This window comes from Choloepus didactylus, chromosome 4, assembly GCF_015220235.1.
Source record: "Choloepus didactylus isolate mChoDid1 chromosome 4, mChoDid1.pri, whole genome shotgun sequence".
Classification (NCBI taxonomy): Eukaryota; Metazoa; Chordata; class Mammalia; order Pilosa; family Megalonychidae; genus Choloepus; species Choloepus didactylus.
This window is the reverse complement of record NC_051310.1, coordinates 114,139,838-114,164,722: the sequence shown is the minus strand read 5'-3', so window position 1 is coordinate 114,164,722 and position 24,885 is coordinate 114,139,838. Positions and strand designations below refer to the sequence as shown.

The 24,885-nt window shown below is 40.1% G+C and overlaps 1 protein-coding gene and 1 pseudogene across 13 annotated transcripts in view; one reads left to right on the top strand and one right to left on the bottom strand.

Moving 5' to 3' along the window:
- The window catches only part of ANKDD1A (ankyrin repeat and death domain containing 1A), a 201,044-nt gene that overhangs the window by 23,085 nt on the left and 153,074 nt on the right, over nt 1–24,885 (top strand). The gene's annotated exons all lie outside the window — the stretch shown is intronic.
- LOC119531895 lies at nt 3,025–4,547 on the bottom strand (annotated as a pseudogene).

Genomic DNA, 24,885 nt, shown 5'->3' with positions numbered 1-24,885 from the left:
GCATTCCCTCTATTCAGCTTAAGTTATAGGATATAGATTCCACCTCAGGAAATGAGCAAGAATCATCCACCCCCTCAAAACCCCATTCAAGCAGAGTCCTTTATGCTGCCACCATTATTTAGCTTCTAACAAATACACACAAATAAATTATATTATCATCTATCATATACTAGTTGAGGGATGGCAGATGGGCTTTAACTCAAATTCCAATGCTGAAACACTGTGTTAAGAAGGAATCTGAGGTCACAGCTGAATTGGGAGAATAGCTCCCTGTGCTCCACTTGGGTGGGATCTCTAAAACGGGCACGGGAGAGGTGGGAGGCAGCACTCATGCTTCGTATCTACAATTTCTGTATTACTACAAAAGCTGAAGAGGGTGTTGATTATGTACATTTAGAAAAATATAACAAAGCTCAATTTTTCTATTTGAATTACAATGTCTTTATCTGGGGATTTAACTAATTTCATGGACCTTAATCTCAATTAATATAGAATGTCTATGGTGAGGGTTTTCCTTTTTGACTTTATAAAAATTAATGAAAAAATAATATTAAAAGTTGCATTTAGAGTACTTTAAATCACCATTAGAAGCACCTTCCTAATTGTGACTATAAGTAGAGGAGAGTACTTATTCTTGTATTTCTACTGCTGTGTTTCAAATAAAAAAACAGTCCCAGTTTCCAGAATGTGGGGAAAAATATCAATTCCTGAAATAAGTATGTAAACACATGCAGCAGCAGGCTGTCCAGGTGTGCTTCCTCCATTTACGTGGCATCATTAATGACCTGACCACATCTTTTCAACCCTAGTTCAGGGGGGGAAAATTCCAGAGGTAATATTTGTATAACTTTGTTTTTAAATTAAGGTTTTCATTATGAGAGCCAGGTGTATATATGGACTATTTTTTACACTTAGACTTGGAGGGAAATGTGGACTACGGCTGTGGAACGGCTAGGAATGAATGAGATCCTGACTGTGCATAATTATTGGCTGTACAAATCCTCAATATAATCAGGCAGCCCCCAAAACATCGCTATGAAATGTTCATCATGTTATCTCTGGATGGTTCTGGTAGTCTGATTCAAACACTTCATCTGGGACTCAAAGGATAATATATCTGACTCAGGGACTAAATGTCAGCAGAAAATTCCATAATACCCATTGTAACTACTACTAACAACTTCTGCAGAACTTGACTGGAATCTTATTTCTCTAACCAGAAGAAATCTGTTTTGTGTCCAAGTATGCTGTTATACGTAAAAGTTACCTAGTATTTAGCTAGAAAGTTGAAGACCACAGAAAATGATTTATAGAAAGAAAAGGAAGTTGCTTATTTCTGGGATTGTGAAGAAATAACGAAACCCAAACCAAGGAAAGGGTTGTCACAGAGGCCCAGGGAGTGAGGGCACAAGTGTGAGAATTTGTTTCCACTCTTCTTTTACCAAGTTAGCACATGACTGAGAAGCTGGAGGGAGGTGGACAGTGAAGGTGCAGGGGATGATAACTCCAGCTGTGCAGTCACGCACTCTTCCATCACCTTAGATAAGGTTATCAAAGCCAAGCATTCATGAGGAACACTGTCAGGTTACCATTTACATTGCTTTGGTTTATAACACTATCTTTGTCTCTTGATTAAATCATTTCCTGTCTGCTTTTGGCTCTGTACCTTTAGTTTTTCTGATAAGATGAGCAAACTTTTAGAACTGCAGGGAGTGCTAATTCCTTAGCTTTTTCTTTCCCGAATACAAATATTAAAAAAAAACAAACAACAAATTTATGCTCTATCAATTGACATGTTTTGTAAGTCTTGAGCTCATGTTCAGGTTTAAAAGAAGTAAACACACTGGTTCTAAAAGCTTCCTTCTATGACAGAAGCTCCTGAACAAACCGTCTGTAGTTAATTTAGCCGTGTTCACCTTCCAAAGTGTGCAGTTGTATAACTGCATCTAATGTTGTGTTTGGAGAAACGAGACTCCCTGCCACTGTCCTGCCAGCGCTAATACTGAGATAGATAAGGATCACAGGATGTTCACAGCTACTTGGTGCATCGCATATTTTGTTTTCATCTGAGCCAGAGGAAATCACAGAATGATAAACAGGGGTGTCCCTCTGAAAGCTGGGTTCTACTACTCTGACTTTAAAGGCTAATTAGAAGATAGGCTCCTTGGCCAGTGCAGCATCAAGGTGTGCTATGAGGGTCAGTGTGTTAAAAACCTATAAAGAATGGATGTATGGGAAAGGAATCATCTTTAAATTGAGAAGAACAAATAGAAAGAGGTCTGGATCTCTAGTGGATGCAATATGTATTTTTGTCTCTCTTCCATTTCCTACCCTAGCAAGAATCTAAACACTTTCCAGGCCCCAGACAACCAAATGGCAAGAAAGTCTCAAAACGGTCTTGTTTGATAGTGAGAGTTGCTGGAATCTGGACCGTGGCTGAATGGTAGCACTGCAGGACACCAGTGCTCATGAGGGCTTCTGTGGCTCCAGGAGATTTACAGGATCTAGACTAGCTAGGGAGAAGTTGTGGCAGGAGTCCATCGGTCACCACACTTACTGATGGGTTGTTTTTAACGTAGGCAAAACCTTGATGATTAGCTTAAAATATAAGCACAACACAAAGACTTTGTGATAGGTGGACGGCAGCAAAAGTGTACGGGGGGAGGGACGTAGAGAGGAGGAAGATTTTCTGTACCTTTAAAAATGTTAATTAGACTGCATGGACATATGTAACCAAGACTTTTTTTTATGTTTAAAAATGAAACTTGCCCAGGTCATTAATTCTATAGAATTAATGTTACTAAAGCTGTATTAATGTACATTTGAAAAGGCAATTTTTCTGAATTTCTGTCTACTTAAAACAAAATCCCAAAACATACATAATTACATGCATTCATATAGCCACTGCACTGCCAAAAAGGAGACGTGTAAACGTGCCCACAGACACTCAGGAAGCACATGTGCATGGATGCCAGCGTATTCCCTGCTTTAGGAACCTGAGATGCATGTGGGCTGCCCTGAGGGTCAAGAGACCCTGCTGCAGATCTGTTTAGTGTCACTCATCTCTTTGGGACAATCTGCAGAAAGGACGAGAGGTGAGTCCTGAGTCACCACTGCATCATCCTCAATTCGTACACCGAGACCACGAAACTTTTCTGGGGCATTCCTGTCATCTTCTGGAATATAAATGCCTGACTCAATGGTGATTACAATATGAAGCTGTAGAGGGAGGGAACAAGGAATGTCTGGAGTGTCATGGACATCCATCCCAAGATAATGGCCAGCATGATGAGGGCAGTATTTTCGAGCAAACTTGAAGGCATTATTTTCCTTAATGTTCTTCATGATCCCCAACTCTTTAAGCTTCTGTCCTACCAGTGTCAGCATCACGGAATAGATGTTCTCCAAGCTTGACCCAGGGGAGCAGAGGGTCAGACATGCTCTCTGGATCTCTAGAACAGCTTCATAAAGTTCTGTCTGAGGTGCAGCGAACCTGCCATTGACAGGCCATGTACGGGTGATGTCACTCACATAGCAGGAAGATTCACAACCTCCATCCAGTAGCAGCATTTTTCCATCGTTGATGAGTTGAATTATTCTTCACATAGTGCAAAGTGTTTGACCGATTACCACCAGCAACCACAGGTGGGTAGGCTAAGGTATCTGTGCCACAAGCCCGGCATTCAAATTCAAACTTAGCATAAAGAAAGGCTTCATCCACAGGGGCTTTACTGGCAAACCTGGTCTCTATTAAAGCCTGTGATGTCAGCTTCCCAGCAATATGCATTCGCTCAATCTCTGCAGGAGATTGATTAGCTGGAGGTGCTGAACCAGCTGCTGGACAGCCCAAACCTTGTTCTTACTCCTGGCTTTGGCCTCAGTCAGAGGCTGCATGTGGTTACAGTGAAGCTGTGCAAGAGAAGTTCTCATCCAGTCATACCAAATGGTATTTGTCTCAGCTTTCAATTTTGGTACTAGTTGTCAGAATTCCTCCAGTGTATAGGCTTCATCCACTCCAGTTAGAGCAACTGCTCCATCTGTGCCAGATCGTGGGCCATCCCAAAGTTCTTGACTGGGATCTCTCCGAGGCACAAAGAGCATGGCCTTGTGTGATGGTAACTGCTTGCCAGGGATGCTTTGGAGGACGAGAAGGCTGTCAGGCTCTTGGAATCCACATAGGGACAGAAAGTTGTTGTCTTGGTGAAAAGAGTAGGGGATATCATTGCTCACGTAGTATGTGGGGTTTGACAGCAGGACCACTGTCTGGTCAGTTCCACTCTGTCCTTGTGCTTCCTTCTAAATTAGAGACATCAGTTTGTGTCTGCGAAGTGCATATTCCACCTGGGATAGTTTGGTGTCACTTCCCCTGGTCTCAGGAGCTGTGGATGTGTAAAGGGACTAGGCTGGCCTAAGTATCGGTTTGGAATCCTCCACTCTGGGATGGGCTGGAGGGAATACATGCACTGTTAGCATGACATGCATCCTAAAAGGCTGCAGGCACTTGCTACGGCGGAAACCAGCTTGGGGGTTGACAGCAGCCAAGGCATGATGGCCTCGCTCACGTATCAAGAAGGGAAGGAAGAAAATGGTGTGGGAAGCTGTGTGGGAAACTGCCGCGGGAAGCACCTTGTCGCCAGGAAACCAGGCCAACCGCTGGCCTGTAGTTTTCCTTTCTTGTAACATCTTTACCTGGTTTTGCTATTAGAGTGATGTTAGCTTCATAAAAGGAGTTAGGTAGTGTTCTGTTTTCTTCAATGTTTTGACAGAGTTTAAGTAAGATTGTTATGTCAGTTCTTTTTGGAAAGTTTGATAGAATTCCCCTGTGAAGCCATCCGGCCCTGGGCATTTATTTGTGGGAAGCTTTGATGACTGATTGGATCTCTTTGCTTGTGATTAGTTTGTTGAGGTCTTCTGTTTCTTTTCTGGTCAGTCTAGGTTGTTCATGTGTTTCCAGGAAATTGTCCATTTCTTCTACATTATCCAGTTTGTTGGCATACAGTTGTTCAGAGTATCCTCTTATAATTTTTTAAAATTTCTTCAGGATCCACAGTAATGGCACCTCTCTTATTTATTGTTTTGTTTATTTGGTCTTCTCTCTTCTTGATTTTGTCAGTCTAGCTAGGGGCTCATCAATCTTGTTAATCTTCTCAAAGAGCCAACTTTTGGTTTTATTTATTCTCTCTATTGTTTTTTTGTTCTCTATGTCATTTATTTCTGCTTTAATCATTGTTATTTCTTCTACTTGGTTTAGGATTAGTTTGCTGTTCATTTTCTAGCTTCTTCAGTTGTTCCATTAGTTCTTTGATTTTAGCTCTTTCTTCCTTTTTAATGTGTGCTTTTAGAGCTATAAATTTCCCCCTCAATACCGCCTTTGCCGCATCCCATAAGTTTTGATATGTTGTGTTCTCATTTTCATTCGTCTCTCTATATTTAGGAATTTCTCTTGCTATTTCTTCTTTAACCCACTGATTGTTTAGGAGTGTGCTGTTTAAACTCCAGATATTCATGAATTTTTGAAATGTCTGATGTTATTGACTTCTAATTGTATTCCATTGTGATCAGAGAATATGCTTTGAATAATTACAATCTTTTTTAATTTGTTGAGGCTTGTTTTATGGCCCAGCTTATGATCTATTCTGGAGAAAGTTCAGTGAGCACTAGAGAAGAATGTGTATCCTGGTGATTTGGGATGTAATGTTCTACATATGTCTGTTAATTCAAATTCATTTATCATATTTTTCAGGTTTTCAATTTCCTTATTGGTCCTCTGTCCAGTTGATCTATCTATAGGAAAGAGTGCTGTATTGAAGTCTCCCACGATTATTTTGGAAACATCTGTTGTTTCCTTCAGTTTTGCCAGTGTTCGCCTCATGTATTTTGGGGCACCTTGATTGGGTGCATGGACATTTAGGAATGTTAATTCTTGTTGAATTGTCCCTTTTATTAGTATATAGTGACCTTCTTTGTCTCTTATAACATCCTTGCATTTATAGTCTATCTTATCTGAGATGAATATTGCTATTCCTGCTTTCTTTTGGCTGTAACTTGCATGGAATATTTTTTCATCCTTTTACTTTCAATTTCTTTGTGTCTCTGTCTAAGATGAGTCTCTTGCAAGCAACATATTGACGTTTCGTATTTTTTTAATCCATTCTGCCAATCTATATCTTTTAATTGGTGAGTTTAATTCATTCACATTCAATGTTATTACTGTGAAGACATTTTTTGAATCAGCCATCCTATCCTTTGGTTTTTGTTTGTCAGATATATTTTTTCCCTCTCTTTATTTCCTTTAATGTACCCTCACTAAATCTCTTTCGTTCTGCACCATTCTCCATACCTTTCTCTCCTTTCTTTGTTTTTCTGCTAATATGGCTCCCTTTAGTATCTCTTGTAGGGTAGGGTCTCTTGTTAGCACATTCTCTCAGCATTTGTTTGTCTGTGAAGATTTTAAGCTCTTCCTCAAATTTGAAGGAGAGTTTTGCTGGATAAGGAATTCTGGGTTGGCAATTTTTCTCTTACAGTATTTTAAATATGTCATGCCACTGCCTTCTCACCTCCATGGTGGCCACTGAGTAGTCACTACTTAGTTTTATGTTGTTTCCCTTGTGTGTGGTGAATTGCTTCTCTTCCTGCTTTCATAACTTGCTCCTTCTCTTCAGCATTTGACAATCTGATCAGAATATGTCTTGGAGTGGGTTTATTTGGATATATTCTATTTGGATTTCATTGGGTGTCTATGATTTGTGTATTTATGTTGTTTAGAAGGGCTGGGAAGTTTTCCCCAACAGTTTCTTTGAATACTCTTCCTAGACCTTTCCCCTTCTCTTCCCCTTCTGGAACACCAGTGATACTTATATTTGTGTGCTTTATGTTGTCCATGATGTCCCTGAGATCCATTTAGAATTTTTTAATTTTTTTCTCCATTCTTTCTTTTGTACTTTTACTTTCAAGCCTGCATTCTTCCAGTTTGCTTATTCTTTCCTCGGCTTCCTCTAATCTAGTACTGCATGTATCTAGAATCTTTTTAATTTGATCAACCGTTTCTTTTATTTCCATAAGTTCATCTTTTTTTTTATTAATTCTTGCAAATTCTTCTTTATGCTCTTCTAGGGTCTTCTTCGTGTCCTTTATATCCTGTGCCATGATTTTGTTGTTTGTGATTACTTCTTTGATTAATTGCTCCAAGTACTTTGTCTCCTCTGATTTTTTGATTTGGGTGTTTGGGTTTGGGTAATCCATATCTACTGGTTTCTTCATATGCTTTAAAATTTTCTGTTGTTTTTGGCTTCTTAGCATTTGCTTATCTTGACAGGGTTCTTTTGGGATATGCAGGCTTATTTGAACAATTATCTATAATTTGTCAGAGCTACAGTTTGGCAGAGTGTACTTTCCCTGACTTATCAGCAGACAGCTCCCCCGAGCCACCTATTACCCTCAAGCCACTTCTCCCTAACTTCGTCTATGAGGTGAGTGGGGGTCCAAACCTTGTGGGGGTCCAATCAGCACACCAAAGTTCTGTGTGCAGTTGGTGCCATCAGCCCTGAAGTTGGGGGGTGTGCCCTGTGCAGTTAGGGAGGGAAGGCGGCTTTAAGACTCAGATCTCCCAGTCATGCCTGGAGTCTTAAAGCTGTTGCATAAGTTCAGCTGTTCTGCTTAGAGTCCCCACAGTCCCTCTGTGCTGCAGGCTCACAAGTCCCTGGGATTGTTGTAGAACCCTTGGGACTTCCATGTGGGACCCCGCCTCCAAGCTGTGTACTCCGCGGGCCTCCACGAAGGAAGACTGTGCAGCGTCACAGGTGAACGGAATCCCCAAGGGAAGCTCTCGGCCGTGGCACCATGCAGGGGCGTTCCCAGCCCACTGAAAAGGTGGCGGTACGAGATGTGGTAACTTCCCACTTTCACAGACCTCTACCTGTTGGAGCAGGCCGTTCCTAGCTCCGGGACAATTAGCTGTGGGTGTGCAAAAGGCTATTATCCACGCCAGATACTGAGGTAGGTCCCCGGGGCATAGAAGGCACTCCCCACCATGCTCGACTGTGCAGCTCTTGCTGCCGGAACCTCGGTTGCTTTTGGGGTTTTTAAACTACCCTATCTCCCAACACTGACCCCAGTTTTCTCCCCACTACAGCATGTTTCCCCAGCAGCCTCACTCACTCTTTTCCGAACGCAGACTCTCGGTTTTACCAAGTGCACAGTCACTGTGGATGTAGCGGGTCTTATCCAGCTGGTACAACCCTGGAACTGGTATTCTGGAGCACTTCCTGTCTTTCATCTAGTGTTTTTCACAGAGAAGTATTTTGCCCTGTCTCTCCTAATCTGCCTTCTTGGATCCCCTATTTTTTTTTGTTGTTCTCAATTTCATTTGTTTCCACTCTAATCTTGATTTCTTTCCTTCTCCTTGCTATGGAATTAGTTTGCTCATCTTTCTCTCATTTCTTTTTTAGGGTAGGTGTTTAGGGCTATAAACTTTCCTCTCAGCACTGCCTTTGCTGTCTCCCATAAGTTTTAATATGTTGTGTTCTCATTTTCATTTTTATTGAGATATTTACTGATTTCTCTTTCAATTTCTTCTTTGACCCACTGATTGTTTAAGAGCATGTTATTTAACCTCCATATATTTGTGATTTTTCCAGTTCTCTGGTTGTTATATATTTCCAGCTTCATTCCATTATGATCAGAGAAAATGCTTTGTATAATTTCAATCTTTTTAAATGTAAAAAGACCTGTTTTATGCCCCCACATATCACGATTAGAGCGGAAATAAATGAAATTGAGAACAATAAATAAATAAATTAATTAATTAAAAATAGAGAGGGGATCCAAAATGGCAGATTAGGTCTATCCTGGAGAATGATCCATGAGAACTTGAGAATAATGTATGCCCTGCTGTTTTCAGGTGCAATGTTCTGTATATGTCTGTTAGGTCCAGTTTGTTTATCAGATTATTCAACTTCTCTGTTTCCTTATTGATCCTCTGTTTACATGTTCTATCTATTGAAGAGGGTGGTGTGTTGAAGTTTCCCACTATTATTTTAGAGAGGTCTATTACTGTCTATTACTCCCTTCTGTTTTGCCAATATTTGCCTCATATGCTTTGGGGCACGTTAATTGGGCACATAGATACATATGGTTGTTATTTCTTCTTGGTGACTTTCCCCTTTTATTAATATGTAACATCCTTCTTTGTCTCTTACAACATTTTTTAAATTCAATTGATATATATTCTTATACCATGGAGTCATCCAAAATGTACAATCAGTTGTTCACAGTACCATTATAGACAAGAACATTATTTTGTGCAATCTCATTAAACGCAGCTAGGAAGTTCAAGAAATTCAACATTGATATAAAGCTTACATTCTATATTTCCTTTTCTTTTCTTGTGTCCCATCTGTGTCCCTTTGAGCCTCCTCTCCTCCGACCTCAGATCCCATCCAGGATCATCCTTGGCATTTAATTGTCATCCATTTAGACTGTCTTATTTTTTTTTTTTCAATTGTGGAAAGATATATATAGCCTAAATCTTCCTATCCCACCCCTCCCTAGCATTCCATTAGTGGGATTAATCACATTTAGAATGTTGCAATGCTATCACCTTCCCACCATCCATTTCTAGAAGTTTCCCTTCACCCCAAACAGAAACCCTACTCTCATTTCTTAACTCCCCATTGCCCCTCTACTTTTCATCTCTTTGGTCATATTCTCTGATATTTTCTTTGTGTTTACCGTGGGGCTTAAATTTAACATCTTAAATCTGTAACAATCTTTTTTTTTCTTTGATACCAACTTAACTTCAATAGGGCATGTAAACTGTGTTCCTATACTCCTCCATTCCCCCACCTTTATGTAGTTCTTGTCAAAAATTACATATTTTACATTGAGTCCAAAATGACTGATTTATCATTACAGTTTATGTATTTTAGATCCTGTAGGAAGTAAATAGTGGAGTTATAAATCAACAATACAGTAGTATTGGTCTTTTTATTTACCATGTGATCTTTACTGGAAATCTTTATTTCTTCATGTAGTTTCAGTCAATTGTTTAGTGTCCCTTCCTTTCAGCCTGCTTAGAACTGATCTACTGGTGATGAAGTCCCTCAGCTTTTGATTATCTATGAATGTTTTCATCTCCCCCTCATTTTTATCCTTCAGGTGTTTGTGAATTCTCCAAGATCTGATGGTTATTGACTTCTATTTGTATTCCATTGTGGTCAGAGAATGTGCTTCGAACAAATTAATTTTTTTAATTTTTTATTTTATTGAGGCTTGTTTTTATGTCCCCACATACAGTCCATTCTGGAGAAAGATCTGTGATCACTAGTGAAGAACGTGTGTCCCAGTGACCTGGGATGTAATATTCTATATATGTCTGTTGAAATTCTCTATATCTCTCTCTCATTTCTTTGTTTCTCTGTTGGTAGGGCTTCCTTTAGTATCTGAAGTAGGGCAGGTCTTTTATTAGCAAACTCTCTCAGCATTTGTTTGTTTGTGAAAAATTTAAGCTCTCCCTCAAATTTGAAGGAGAGTTTTGCTGGATAAAGTATTCTTGGTTGGAAATTTTTCTCTCTCAGAATTTTAAATATGTCATGCCACTGCCTTCTTGCCTCCATGGTGGCCGCTGAGTAGTCACTATTTAGTCTTATGTTGATTCCTTTGTATGTGGTGAATTGCTTTTTTCTTGCTGCTTTTGGAACTTGCTCCTTCTCTTCACTATTTGACAGTCTGATCAGAATATGTCTTGGAGTGGGTTTATTTGGATTTATTCTATTTGGAGTTCACTGGGCATTTATGCTTTGTGTATTTATATTGTGTAGAAGGTTTGGGAAATTTTCCCCAACAATTTCTTTGAATACTCTTTCTAGACCTTTACCCTTCTCTTCCCCTTCTGGGACACCAATGAGTCTTAAATTTGGACGTTTTATTTTATCTATCATATCCCTGAGATCCATTTCAATTTTTTCAATTTTTTTCCCCATTCTTTCTTTTGTTCTTTCATTTTCTGTTCTGTGCTCCTCGAGGAGGCTGAGTTGTTGTTCAGCCTCCTCTAATCTTGTATTGTGAATATCCAGAGTCTTTTTAATTTGGCCTACACTTTCTTTAATTTCCGTAAGATCTTCCATTTTTTTATTTACTCTTGCAATATCTTCTTTATGCTCTTCTAGGGTCTTCTTTATGTCTTTTATATTCTATGCCGTGCTCTTCTTCAAGTCCTTTATATCCCATGCCATGCTCTCATTGCCTGTCTGTAGTTCTTTGATTAATTAGGCCAAGTACTGTGTGTCTACTGATCTTTTGATTTGAGTGTTTGGGTTCGGGTTCTCCATGTCATCTGGTTTTATCATATGTTTTAAGATTTTCTGTTGTTTTTGGCCTCTTGGCATTTGCTTTACTTGTCTGTAATTTGTTAGAATTGCAGTTTGGTGACATACACTTTCTCTAACCAGCAGATGGCATCTGTGAGTCACTTATTCCCCTCAAGTCAGTTCTCCCCAACTTTGTGATGTGTGGGGATCTGATTCTTGTGGGGTCCAATTGGTGCACTTAATTTGGGTGTGTTGTTGGTGCTGTCTGCCCTCAATGAGGGGTGTGTGCCTGAGCGGTTAGGGAGGAAGGGCAGGTTTAATAACCAAACCTCCTAGGTGTTCTTGGAGATTTAAGGCTGTTCTCTGCTGCTGACCCAAAAGTCCTTGGTATTGGCGTAGGTTCCCTGGGATTTCCAAGCGGTTCCCTCCTCCCTGCTGTGCTTTTCCAGGACCTCTGCTGAGGTGGGGAGGGCCGTGTCACGTCACAAGTGAGCGCTGGCCTCCAGGGAGGTCCTGAGCTGCCGGGCTGTGTAGGGGTGTTCCCTGCCTGCTTCAAAGATGGTTGAATGGGACGCGTTAACTTCCCCCTTTCCGCACAGCTCTGCTCTCCCAGCTCCGGGACAATCAGCCCTGGGTGTATTCAAGGCCACTGTCCACAGCTGATATTGTGTCGTGTGAGTGGTGCTGCGGGAAAGACTCCCTGTCAGGCTGGGTTTCTTGGCTCGGCCCTGTGCTGTGTATTTGGCCCCAAGAAAGTGTTTTGTATAATACCAATATTTTTAAATTTGCTGAGACTTGCTTTGTGACCCAACATGTGGTCTATCCTAGAGAAGTTCCATGAGCACTTAAGAAAAATGTATATCCTGCTGTTGTGGGGTGTAGTGTTCTATAAATGTCTGTCAAGTCTAGTTTATTTATTGTACAATTCAGCATCTCCATTTCCTTACCGATCCTTCGTCTAGATGTTCTATCCATTGAAGAGAGTGGTGTATTGAAGTCTCCCACTATTATTGTAGAAGTATCTACTTCTCCTCTCAGTGTTCTCAGTGTTTGTCTCATGAATTTTGTGGCACTCTGGCTTGGTGCATAAATATTTATAATTGTTATGTTTTGATGAATTGACCCTTTTATTAATATATAATGTCCTTCTCTGTCTCTTTTAGTAGTTTTACTTTTTTTTAAAATGTTTTATTTTTTATTTTTTTAATTCATTTTATTGAGATCTAGTCACATACCATGAAGTCATACAAAACAAAGCGTACACTCAATTGTTCACAGTACCGTTACATAGTTGGGCATTCATCACCAAAATCAATCCCTGATACCTTCATTACCACACACACAAAAATAACAAGAATAATAATCAAAGTGAAAAAGAGCAATTAAAGTAAAAAAGAATACTGGGTGCCTTTGTTTTTTTCCTTCTCTCATTTTTCTACTCATCCATCTATAAACTGGACAAAGTGGAGTGTGGTCCTTATGGCTTTCCCGATCACATTGTCACACCTCATAAGCTACATTTTTATACAATCGTCTTCAAGATTCATGGGTTCTGGGTTGTAGTTTGATAGGTTCAGGTATTTACTGCTAGCTACTCCAATTCACTAGAACCTGAAAAAGTTCTATATTGTGCATAAGAGCGCCCACCAGAGTGATCTCTCGGTTCCTTTTGGAATCTCTCTGCCACTGGAGCTTATTTCATTTCCTTTCTCATCTCCCTTTTGGTCAAGAAGATGTTCTCCATCCCATGATGCCAGGTCTACATTCCTCCCCAGGAGTCATATTCCACGTTGCCAGGGAGATTCACTCCTCAGGGTGTCAGATTCCATGTAGAGGGGAGGGCAGTGATTTCACCTGCCAAATTGGCTTAGCTAGAGAGAAAGGGCCACATCTGAGCAACAAAGAGGTATTCGGGAGGAGGCTCTTAGGCACAATTATAGGGAGGCCTATCTTCTCCTTTGCAGCAACAGTCTTCCCAAGGGTAAATCCTGTGGTAGAGGGCTCAACCCATCAAACCACCAGTCCCCTATGTCTGTGAGCACATCCACAACCATCGAGGTGGGGAAGCCCAATACCCCTGCATTCTCCACCAGCTCCTCAAGGGGACTCTGTATATTTTTTTCAGTTTTTTAAATTAACTCTTTTTTTAAAAATCAACTATATAAAAATAATTTAAAAAAACATACAATAAAAAAACATTTCAAACAGGCCATAACAAGGGAGTAAGAAAAAGACAACTAACCTAAGATAACTACTTTGCTTCCAACATGTTTCTCCTCTACCCCAAGAAAATAACCTAATATAGCAACATTTCTGTGAACTTGTTCCTACTATACCTATCAGAAATTAACAAACCATAGTCATTCCTGGGCATTCCCAGAACGTTAAATTTACCCATGATAGCTTATCTGTTCTTACTGGGTTATCATTCCTCTTTCCTTAATTGCTCTCTATCACTAGTTCCCCTACATTCTGCATTATAAACCATTTGTTTTACATTTTTCAATGTTCACATTAATGGTAGCATATAATATTTCTCTTTTTGTGCCTGGCTTATTTCACTCAGCATCATGTCTTTAAGGTTCATCCATGTTGTCATATGTTTCACGAGATTGTTCCTTCTTACTGCCATGTAGTATTCCATCGTGTGTATATACCACATTTTATTTATCCACTCATCTGTTGAAGGACATTTGGGTTGTTTCCATCTCTTGGCAATTGTGAATAATGCTGCTATGAACATTGGCGTGCAGATACCTGTTTGTGTCACTGCTTTCAGATCTTCCGGGTATATACCTAGAAGTGCAATTGCTGGATCGAAGGGTGACTCTATATCTAGTTTTCTAAGGAACTGGCAGACTGACTTCCAGAGTGGCTGAACCATTATACAGTACCACCAACAGTGAATAAGAGTTCCAATTTCTCCATATCCCCTCCAGCATTTGTAGTTTCCTGTTTGTTTAGTGGCAGCCATTCTAATTGGTGTGAGATGGTATCTCATTGTGGTCTTAATTTGCATGTCTCTAAAAGCTAGTGAAGCTGAACATTTTTTCATGTGTTTTTTGGCCATTTGTATTTCCTCTTCAGAGAACTGTCTTTTCATATCTTTTGCTTATTTTATAATTGGGCTGTCTGTACTATTGTCATTGAGTTGTAGGATTTCTTTATATATGCAAGATATCAGTCTTTTGTCAGATAAATGGTTTCCAAAAATTTTTTCCCATTGAGTTGGCTGCCTTTTCACCTTTTTGACAAATTCCTTGGAGGTACAGAAACTTCTAAACTTGAGGGGTTTCCGTTTATATATTTTTTTCTTTTGTTGCTTGTGCTTTGGTTGTAAAATCTAGGAAGTGGCTGCCTAATACAAGGTCTTGAACATGTCTCCCTACATTATCTTCTAGGAGTTTTATGGTACTGTCTTTTATATTGAGATCTTTGATCCACTTTGAGTTAATTTTTGTGTGGGGTGTGAGGTAGGGGTCCTCTTTCATTCTTTCGGATATGGCTATCGAACTCTCCTATCCCCATTTGTTGAAAAGACTGTTATGTTCCCGTTCAGTGGCTTTCGGGTCCTTATCAAAGATAAGGCCATAGATCTGGGGTTCTATCTCTGAATTCTCAATTTGATTCCATGGATCAATATATCTATCTTTGTGCCAGTACCATGCTGTTTTGACAACTGTGGCTTTTTATTTTTATTATTTTTATTTTGAAATAAATTCATAGTTATAGGAACAGTTGCAAAAACAATACAAACCCCATACACAGAACTCCAGCATACCCTGACCCCCCTCCCCCGATACCCCAATCCACCAACTTTAACATGCTGTCACATTGCTATTTCTTTCCCTCCCTCCCTCCCTATCTATCATCCATCATCTATTGCTCTGTCTTCTGAACATAAGAGACCTAGCTGCACACATCCTTGAACAAACACTATAATTCACATATACAGTTCCCATGAACAAGAACATTCTTTTATGCAATCCCATTAAGTGCAGCTAAGAAGTACAAGAGATTCAACAATGATACAAAGCTTACATTCTATATTACCTTTTCCTTATGTCTCAAATCTGTACCTTTGAGCCTCCTGTCCTCCATCCTCCAATTCCGTCCAGGTTCATCCTTGGCATTCAATTGTCATCTATTTAGACTGTCTTTTTTATTTTTATTTTTATTTTTTTTCAATTGTGGAAACATATATACAGCCTAAATCTTCCCATTCCACCCCCTCCCTAGCATTCCATTAGTGGGATTAATCACATTTAGAATGTTGTAATGCTCTTTCCCACCATCCATTACTAGTAATTTCCTTTCACCTCAAACAGCAACCCTACACTCATTTCTTAACTCCCCATTGCCCCTTCCCCCATTTCTCTTAACCCATACTCTACTTTTCATCTCTATGGTCATATTCTCTGATAATTTCTTTGTGTTTACTGTGGGGCTTAAAATTAACCTCTTAAATCCATAGCAATCTTGTTTTTCTTTGATACCACCTTCACTTCAATAGGACACATAAGCTTTGTTCCTATACTCCATTCCCCCACCTTTATATAGTTGTCTAAAATTACATATTTTACGTTGAGTTCAAAACCACTGATTTGTCATTAGAGTTTGTGTATTTTATATCATGTAGGAAGTAAATAGTGGAGTTACAATTCAAAAATTATTGACTTCTATTTGTATTCCATTGTGGTTGGAGAATGTGCTTTGAGTATATTCATTTTTTTTTTAATTTCTTGAGGCTTGTTTTATGTCCCAGCTTATGGTCCCTTCTGGAGAAAGATCCGTGATCACTGGAGAAAAATGAGTGTCCTGCTGATTTGGGATGTAAGGTTCTATATATGTCTGTTAAGATTCTCTATATCTCTTTCTCCTTTCTTTGTTTCTCTGTTGGTAGGGCTCCCTTTAGTATCTGAAGTAGGGCAGGTCTTTTATTGGCGAACTCTCTCAGCATTTGTTTGTCTGTGAAAAATTTAAGCTCTCGCTCAAATTTGAAGGAGAGTTTTGCTGGGTAAAGTATTCTTGGTTGGAAATTTTTCTCTCTCAGTATTTTAAATATGTCATGCCACTGCCTTCTTGCCTCCATGGTGGCCGCTGAGTAGTCACAACTTAGCCTTATGTTGTTTCCTTTGTGGTGAATTGCTTTTCTCTTGCTGCTTTCAGAACTTTCTCCTTCTCTTCAGTATTTGAGAGTCTGATCAGAATATGTCTTGGAGTGGGTTTATTTGGATTTATTCTATTTGGAGTTCACTGGGCATTTATGCTTTGTGTATTTATATTGTGTAGAAGGTTGGGGAAGTTTTCCCCAACAATTTCTTTGAATGTTCTTTCTAGACCTTTACCCTTCTCTTCCCCTTCTGGGACACCAATGAGTCTTAAGTTTGGACATTTTATTTTATCTGTTGTATCCCTGAAATCCATTTTGATTTTTTTTATTTTTTTCCCCATTCTTTCTTTTGTTCTTTCATTTTCTGTTCTGTGGACTTCTAGGACACTGAGACGTTGTTCGTCTTCCTCTAATCTTGTATTGTGAGTATCCAGAGTCTTTTTGATTTGGCGAACAGTTTCTTTTATTTCCATAAGATCTTCTATTTTTTTTTATTTACTCTTGCAATGTCTTCTTTATGCTCTTCTAGGGTCTTCTTTATGTCACTTATATCCTGGGCCATGGTCTTCTTGATGTCCTTTAAATCCTTTGCCATGTTTTTGTTCCTCGATTGTAGTTCTTTGATTAATTGTGCCAAGTACTGTGTCTCTTCTGATATTTTGATTTGGGTGTTTGGAATTGGGTTCTCCATGTCGTCTGGTTTTATCGTATGCATTAAGACTTTCTGTTGTTTTTGGCCTCTTGGCATTTGCTTTGCTTGATAGGGTTCTTTCAAGTTGTGAAAAAAAAGATACCGATCTAATTTTTTAGAACTACAAGTTGGTGGTGTATGCATTCTCTAACTGACCAGCAGATGGAGTCCACGAGTCACCTATACCCCGCAAGTCAGTTCTCCTCCACCTTGTCCCGGCGGTGTGTGGGGAAATGATTCTTGTGGGGTTCAGAAGGTGAACTCAGTTTGGGTGTGTTGCTGGAGCCGACTGCCCTGAATGTGGGATGTGTGTCTGGGTGGCCAGGGAGGAAGGGCAGCTTTAATATTCAGAACCCCCAGGTTCCTGGAGATTCAAGGGTGCTGCAAGAGTCTAAGCCTTCATTTCAGTTCATCCCCAGACCCTCTCTCTCGCTGACCCACAAACCATCGGACTTGGCGTAGCGTCCCTGCGTTTTCCGAGTGCACCCCCTTTCTCAGCTATGATCTTCCAGGACCTCTGCTGAGGTAATGCTGTGCTACGTCACCAGTGCGCGCCGTCCCTCAAGCCCCGGGCCACCGGGCTGTGCAGGGGCACTCTCAGCCTGATGCAAAGATGGCCGAATGGGGAATCTCAAACCCCCTCCTTGCACAGTTCCTCCTTCCCAGCTCTGGGACAAGTGGCAGGGCTCTGGGCTGTGGGCACGGCCCCGGGCAGGAGTTTATCCAGCCCTCCGGGGAGCCAGCTGCAAGCTGCGGGGTTTCTTTCTGCTTCTGGCTCTTCCCTCCACTCCCCTGTCCCTGAGGGTATCTGCAGCGGGCTATCCTCCAGGCCAGACACCGAGAGGCCGGCTCAGCCCTCTTGTGCTGTGTTTTACTGTGTGGTTCCCACTGTCACAACTGCAGCCGCTCCTGGGGTTCCCCCCCCCTTTTTTTTTTTTTAAAGAACCAGTCGGTCTCCAAATGCCAACCCCTGGCTTCCCCACACCGCAGCACAGCTGTGGGTATTCCAGCCAGCTTACTCACTCGTTCCAGAATGCAGACTCCCGGTTTCACCAAGTATACGGCCCCTGTGATACTAGCAGACCTTGTCCAGCTGGCGCATCACTGATACCGGTATTCTGGGTCACTTTCTGGTTTTTATCTAGTATTTTTCACGGAGGTGTTTTTTTGCCCTGTCTCACCTAGCCGCCATCTTAGGTTCTCTGTGTGGCTTTTTAATAAGCTTCAAAGTCAGGGAGTGTAAGTCCTCCCATTTCGTTTTTCTTTTTTAGAGTGTCTTTAGCAATTCAAGGCATCTTCCCTTTCCAAATAAATTTGATTACTAGCTTTTCCAAGTCTGCAAAGTAGGTTGTTGGAATTTTGATTGGGATTGCATTGAATCTGTAGCTGAGTTTGGGTAGAATTGACATCTTAATGACATTTAGCCTTCCTATCCATGAACATGGAATATTTTTCCATCTTTTAAAGTCCCCTTCTATTTCTTTTAGTAGAGTTACGTAGTTTTCTTTGTATAGGTCTTTTACGTCTTTGGTTAAGTTTCTTCCTAGGTACGTGATTTTTTTAGTTGCTATTGAAAATGGTATCTTTTTCTTGAGTGTCTCTTCAGTTAGGTCATTTCTAGCATATAGAAGCATTACTGACTTATGTGCATCAATCTTGTATCCCACTAGTTTGCTAAATTTGTTTATTAGCTCTAGTAGCTGTATCGTTGATTTCTCAGGGTTTTCCAGATATAAGATCATATTATCTGCAAACAATGACAGTTTTACTTCTTCTTTTCCAATTTGGATGCCTTTTATTTCTTTGTCTTGCCGGATTGCCCTGGCTAGCACTTCCAGCACAATGTTGAATAACAGTGGTGACAGCGGGCATCCTTGTCTTGTTCCTGATCTTAGAGGGAAGGCTTTCAGTCTCTCACCATTGAGTACTATGCTGGCTGTGGGTTTTTCATATATGCTCTTTATCATATTCAGGAAGTTTCCTTCAATTCCTACCTTTTGAAGTGTTTTTATCAAAAAGCGATGTTGGATTTTGTCGAATGCTTTTTCAGCGTCTATTGAGATGATCATTTGATTTTTCTCTTTTGATTTGTTAATGTGTTGTATTTCATTGATTGATTTCCTTATGTTGAACCATCCTTGCATGCCTGGAATGGACCCCACTTGATCATGGTGTATGATTTTTTTAACGTGTCTTTGGATTCTATTTGCAAGTATTTTGTTGAGAATTTTTGCATCTATATTCATTAGGGAGATAGGCCTATAGTTTTCCTTTTTTGTAGCATCTTTGTCTGGTTTTGGTATTAGGTTGATGTTAACTTCGTAAAATGAGTTAGGTAGTATTCCATTTTCTTCGATGTTTTGAAAGAGTTTAAGTAAGATTGGTGTCAGTTCTTTTTGGAAAGTTTGGTAGAATTTCCCTATGAAGCCATCTGGCCCTGGGCATTTATTTGTGGGAAGCTTTCTGATAAACTGATTGAATCTCTTTGCTTGTGATTGGTTGGTTGAGGTCCTCTGTTTCTTCAGTGGTCAGTATAGGTTGTTCATGTGTTTCCAGGAAATTGTCCATTTCCTCTACATTATCTAGTTTGTCGGCATACAGTTGTTCATAGTATCCTCTTACAATTTTTTAAATTTCTTCGGGATCTGCAGTAATGTCACCTTTCTCATTCATTATTTTGTTTATATGGGTCTCCTCTCTTTTTAATTTTGTTAGTCTAGCCAGGGGCTTGTCAATCTTGTTGATCTTCTCAAAGAACCAACTTTTGGTGTTATTTATCCTCTCTATTGTTTTTTGTTCTCTATGTCATTTATTTCTGCTTTAATCCTTGTTATTTCTTTTCTTGTACTTGGTTTAGGATTGGTTTGCTGTTCATTTCCTAGCTTCTTCAGTTGATCCATTAGTTCTTTGATTTTGGCTCTCTCTTCCTTTTTAATATATGTGTTTAGTGCTATAAATTTCCCCCTCAGTACCGCTTTTGCTGCATGCCATAGGTTTTGGTATGTTGTGTTCTCATTTTCATTCGTCTCTATATATTTAGCAATTTCTCTTGCTATTTCTTCTTTAACCCACTCATTGTTTAGGAGCATGTTGTTTAACCTCCAGGTATTTGTGAATTTTCTAAGTCTCTGATGGTTATTGATTTCTAATTGTATTCCATTGTGGTCAGAGAATGTGCTTTGAATAATTTCATTTTAAAAAAATTTATTGAGGCTTGTTTTATGTCCCAGCATATGATCTATTCTGGAGAAACTTCTGTGAGCACTAGAGAAGAATGTGTATCCTGGTGATTTGGGATATAATGTTCTATATATGTCTGTTGAACCCAATTCATTTATCAGATTGTTTAGGTTTTCCGTTTCCTTATTGGTCTTCTGTCTGGTTGATCTATCTATAGGAGAGACTGATGTGTTGAAGTCTCCCACAATTATTGTAGAAGCATCAATTGCTTCCTTTAGGTTTGACAGTGTTTCTCTCATGTATTTTGTGACACCTTGATTGGGTGCATAAACATTTATGATTGTTATTTCTTCTTGTTGAATTGCCCCTTTTATTAGTATGTAGTGGCCTTCTTTGTCTCTCATAACATCCTTGCATTTAAAGTCTATTTTATTGAGATTAATATTGCTACTCCTGCTTTCTGTTGGCTGTAGCTTGCATGAAATATTTTTTTCCATCCTTTCACTTTCAATTTCTTTGTGTCCCTGTGTCTAAGATGAGTCTCTTGTATGCAATATAGTGATGGTTCATTTTTTTGTGATCCATTCTGCCAATCTATATGTTTTAATTGGAGAGTTTAATCCATTTACATTCAGTGTTATTACCGTGAAGGCATTTCTTGAATCAGCCATCTTATCCTTTGGTTTGTGTTTGCCATATATATTTTATCCCTCTCTTTATTAGTGTCCTGTAATGTATCCATACTCAGTCTCTTTAGTACTGAAGCTTTCTCCATCTCTCTCTCTCCTTTCTTTGTTTTCTCTGTCGGTAGGGCTCCCTTTAGTATCTCTTGTATTTAGGTCTCTTGTTAGTAAATTCTCTCAGCATTTGTTTGTCTGTGAAAAATTTAAGCTCTCTCTCAAATTTGACAGAGAGCTTTGCTGGATAAAGAATTCTTGGTTGGCAATTTTTCTCACTCAGAATTTTAAATATGTCATGCCAGTGCCTTCTCACCTCCATGGTAGCCACTGAGTAGTCACTACTTAGTCTTATGTTGTTTCCTTTGTATGTGGTGAATTGCTTTTCTCTTGCTGCTTTGAGAACTTGCTCCTTCTCTTCTGTATTTGACAGTGTGATCAGAATATGTCTTGGTGTGGGTTTATTTGGGTTTATTCTATTTGGAGTTCACTGGGCATTTATGATTTGCTTATTTATGGTGTTTAGAAGATTTGGGAAGTGTTCCCCAACAATTTCTTTGAATAATCTTCCCAGACCTTTACCCTTCTCTTCCTCTTCTGGAACACCAATGAGTCTTATATTTGAACATTTTACATTATCTATCAAATCCCTGAGGACCATTTTGATTTTTTAGATTTTTTTCTCCATTCTTTCTTTTGTGCTTTCATTTTCCATTCTGTCATCTTCCAGGTCACTCTCATCTTGTACTATGAATATCCAGAATCTTTTTAATTTGGTCAACAGTTTCTTTAATTTCCACAAGATCGCCTATTTTTTTTAATTTACTCTTGCAATTTCTTCTTTATGCTCTTCTAGGGACTTCTTTATATCCTTTATATCCTGTGCCATGCTCTTCTTTATGTCCTTTATATCTTGTGCCATGGTCTCATTGTTCATCTTTAGTTCTTTGATTAATTGCTCCAAGTACTGTGTCTCCTCTGATCTTTTGCTTTGGGTGCTTGGGCTTGGGTTATCCATATCATCTGGTCTTTTCATATGCTTTAAAGTTTTTTGTTTTTGGCCTCTTGGCATTTGCTTAACTTGATAGGGTTCTTTTAGGATTTGTAGACTAATTAAAACCCTTATCTCTAATTTGTCAGATCTACAGCTTTGTGGAGTACATTTTCTATAACAAACCAGCAGGTGGTGTCCATGAGCCACCTATTCCCCTCAAGCCAGTTCTCCCCCACTTTGTCTTTGTGGTGAGTGGGGTGTGAGTCTTGTGTGGTCCAGTTGGTGCACCAAGCTTGCGTGTGTAGTTGGTGTTGCCCGCCCTGTATATGGGGCATGTGTCTGGTTGGTCAGGGACGGGGGGCAGCTCTAACAATCAAATCTCCGTGATGTTCCTGGAGATTTAAAGCTGCTGCAGTAGTCTAATCCTTCAGTTCAGTCCCAGCACAGCACAATTTGTCTCTGCTCCTTACCGATAAGTCCTTGGTATTGGCGTATGGCCCCTGAGACTTGTGAGTGGATCCCTCTTCTTCCATGCACCCCCAGGACCTCTGTTGAGGGATGACTGTGCTATGTCACAAGTGAGCACCATCCCCCCAGGGCGATTCTGGGTTCCCTCTGTGTAGGGACGGTCCCGGTCTGCTGAAAGGATGGCTGAATGGGGCATGTTAATTCACACTGCTCCGCCTTCCCAACTCTGGGACAACCAGCTGAGGGTGTGGGGAAGGCTAATGTCCACACCAAATTTTGTGGTGTGTGTATGTGTTGTTGGAAGCACTTCCCATCACACTGGTTTGTCTGGGGCACCTCTGGGCTGTGGAGCTGGCAACTGGCAGGAGTGTTCCCTGCCCACTGGGAAGAAGGCTGTGAGGGGACACCCCATTTTTCTTGGGAAGTTGTGTTTAGTGAATTTTCTCAGCCACTGGACTTATTGCCTTGTGTCTCAGAGCTCTCTTAGTTCTGCTCTTGTCTTGACCTGCCCAAATTGCAAGTCTTTGAGGCTTTTTGTATTGGGCTGCTTAGAGTAATTGTTTTAGAAAAAGATAAAAAAAAAAAAAAGGGAAGGGCCCTCCTTGCAGATCCAATGGGCTATTGGAATGTTAAGAGGCAAGGAGATTAGGGCCCTTAAGGAATGATCCAGAGAGGAGAGAAACTGTCTTCTGGATTTGCATATAAGCCTGACTCTGCCCTTCCCCATTCTATATCCACCAGAGCTCCAAAAAGTCTCCACTTTTATTTTTGGGTTTTCTTTGCTGTTTTTGCTATTCCTATCTCCTCTCCACCTGGCTGGCTGCTCCTGGATTTTCCAGTGTCTGATCTCAGTCTATCTATGCTTGGAGTTTGGATCAGTAGAATGAGTTTCCAATAATGGCCACAAGTGCAGTTCTCCCTCCTTGTTCCTGGTGCTGATGGCCCCTCCTCCCATGGGACTGAGCCTGGCAGGGAGGGTCGCGGGTCCCCGGCCCCGAAAACTGACAGATTTCGCTGATCTCAGCTGTTCCATGTGTTCATGAGTGTTGTATGAAGTATGCCCAAAGTCAAATTGCTCTGCGGTGTCCAGGCCACACAGTTCCTGGCTTTCTACATACTGCCCTGGAGGAGTAACTAAAATGTACACCTCACCACTCTGCCATCTTGCCCCCCTCCCTGCAATTGTTTCTTTTCAAGGAAGAAAGGGAAAAGCAGGGTGTAGCTGATTAGCAAGTTAATTATTTGTGTACCCCAAGGGTTCCAGTGGTAAGTTGTCCAGCTCTGGTGTAATTTCACAGTCCATGCATTTCCTGGTGAGCACCTGGGGCGTCTGAGTCTGTCTCTCTCTCCACCCACCTGCCTTATCTAGTTGTTTTACTTTTGAAGTCTAATTTGTCTGCTATTAGTATAGCTACTTCTGCTTTTTTCTGGTTGCTGTTTGCATGAAATATCTTTTTCCAACCTGTCACTTTCTGCCTATTTTTTTCCTTGTGTCTAGAGTGAGTTTCTTGTAGATAGCATATAGATGGGGTCCTGTTTTTTAATCCATTCTGCCAGTCTGTGTCTTTTTATTGGGGAGTTTAATCCATTAACATTTAGTGTTATTACTATAAGGGCATTACTTTCTTCTACCATTTTGTCTTTTGGATTTTATATGTTATGTCTTATTTTTTCCTCTCTCTCCTTTTACCCTTCTTGATAATCTTCATTTCTACACTCTTCTCCAAACTTCTGTCTCCTGTCTTTTCCTGTCAGCTGGTAGCACTCCCTTTAGTGTTCTTGTAGCACCAGTCTGTTATTCACAAACTCTCTCAGTGTCTGTTTGTCTGAAAATATTTTAATCTCTTCCTCAGTTTTGAAGGACAGTTTTGCCAAATATAGAATTCTTCTTTGGCAGTTCTTCTCTTTCAGTATCTTAAATATATCATACCACTCTCTTCTCACCTTCATGGTTTCTGTGGAGAAATCTGTACATAATCTTGCTGCTTTCTGAATTCCCTCTTTGTCTTTGACATTGGACAGTGTGATCAATAAGTGTCTTGGAGTAGGTCTATTGGAATCTATTCTGTTTGGAGTACGCTGTACTTCTTGAATCTGTAACTTTCTGTCTTTCATAAGAGTTGGGAAATTTTCAGTGAATATTTCTTCTATTATTATTTCTGCCCCCTTTTCTTTATCTTCTCCTTCTGAGACACCCATAACGCATATATTTGTGTGCTTCATGTTGTCATTCAGCTCCCTAAGACCCTGCTCATATTTTTCCATTCTTTTCACCACCTGTTCTTTTGTGTATATGAATTCAAATGTCTTGTCTTCTAGTTCACTGATACTTTATTCTGCCTGTTCAAATCTATAGTTGTATCCCTCCATTGTGTTTTCCATCCCCTTGATTATGCCCTTCATTCCCATAAGTTCTGCCATTTGTTTTTTCAAGTTTAGGAATTCTTCTTTATGGT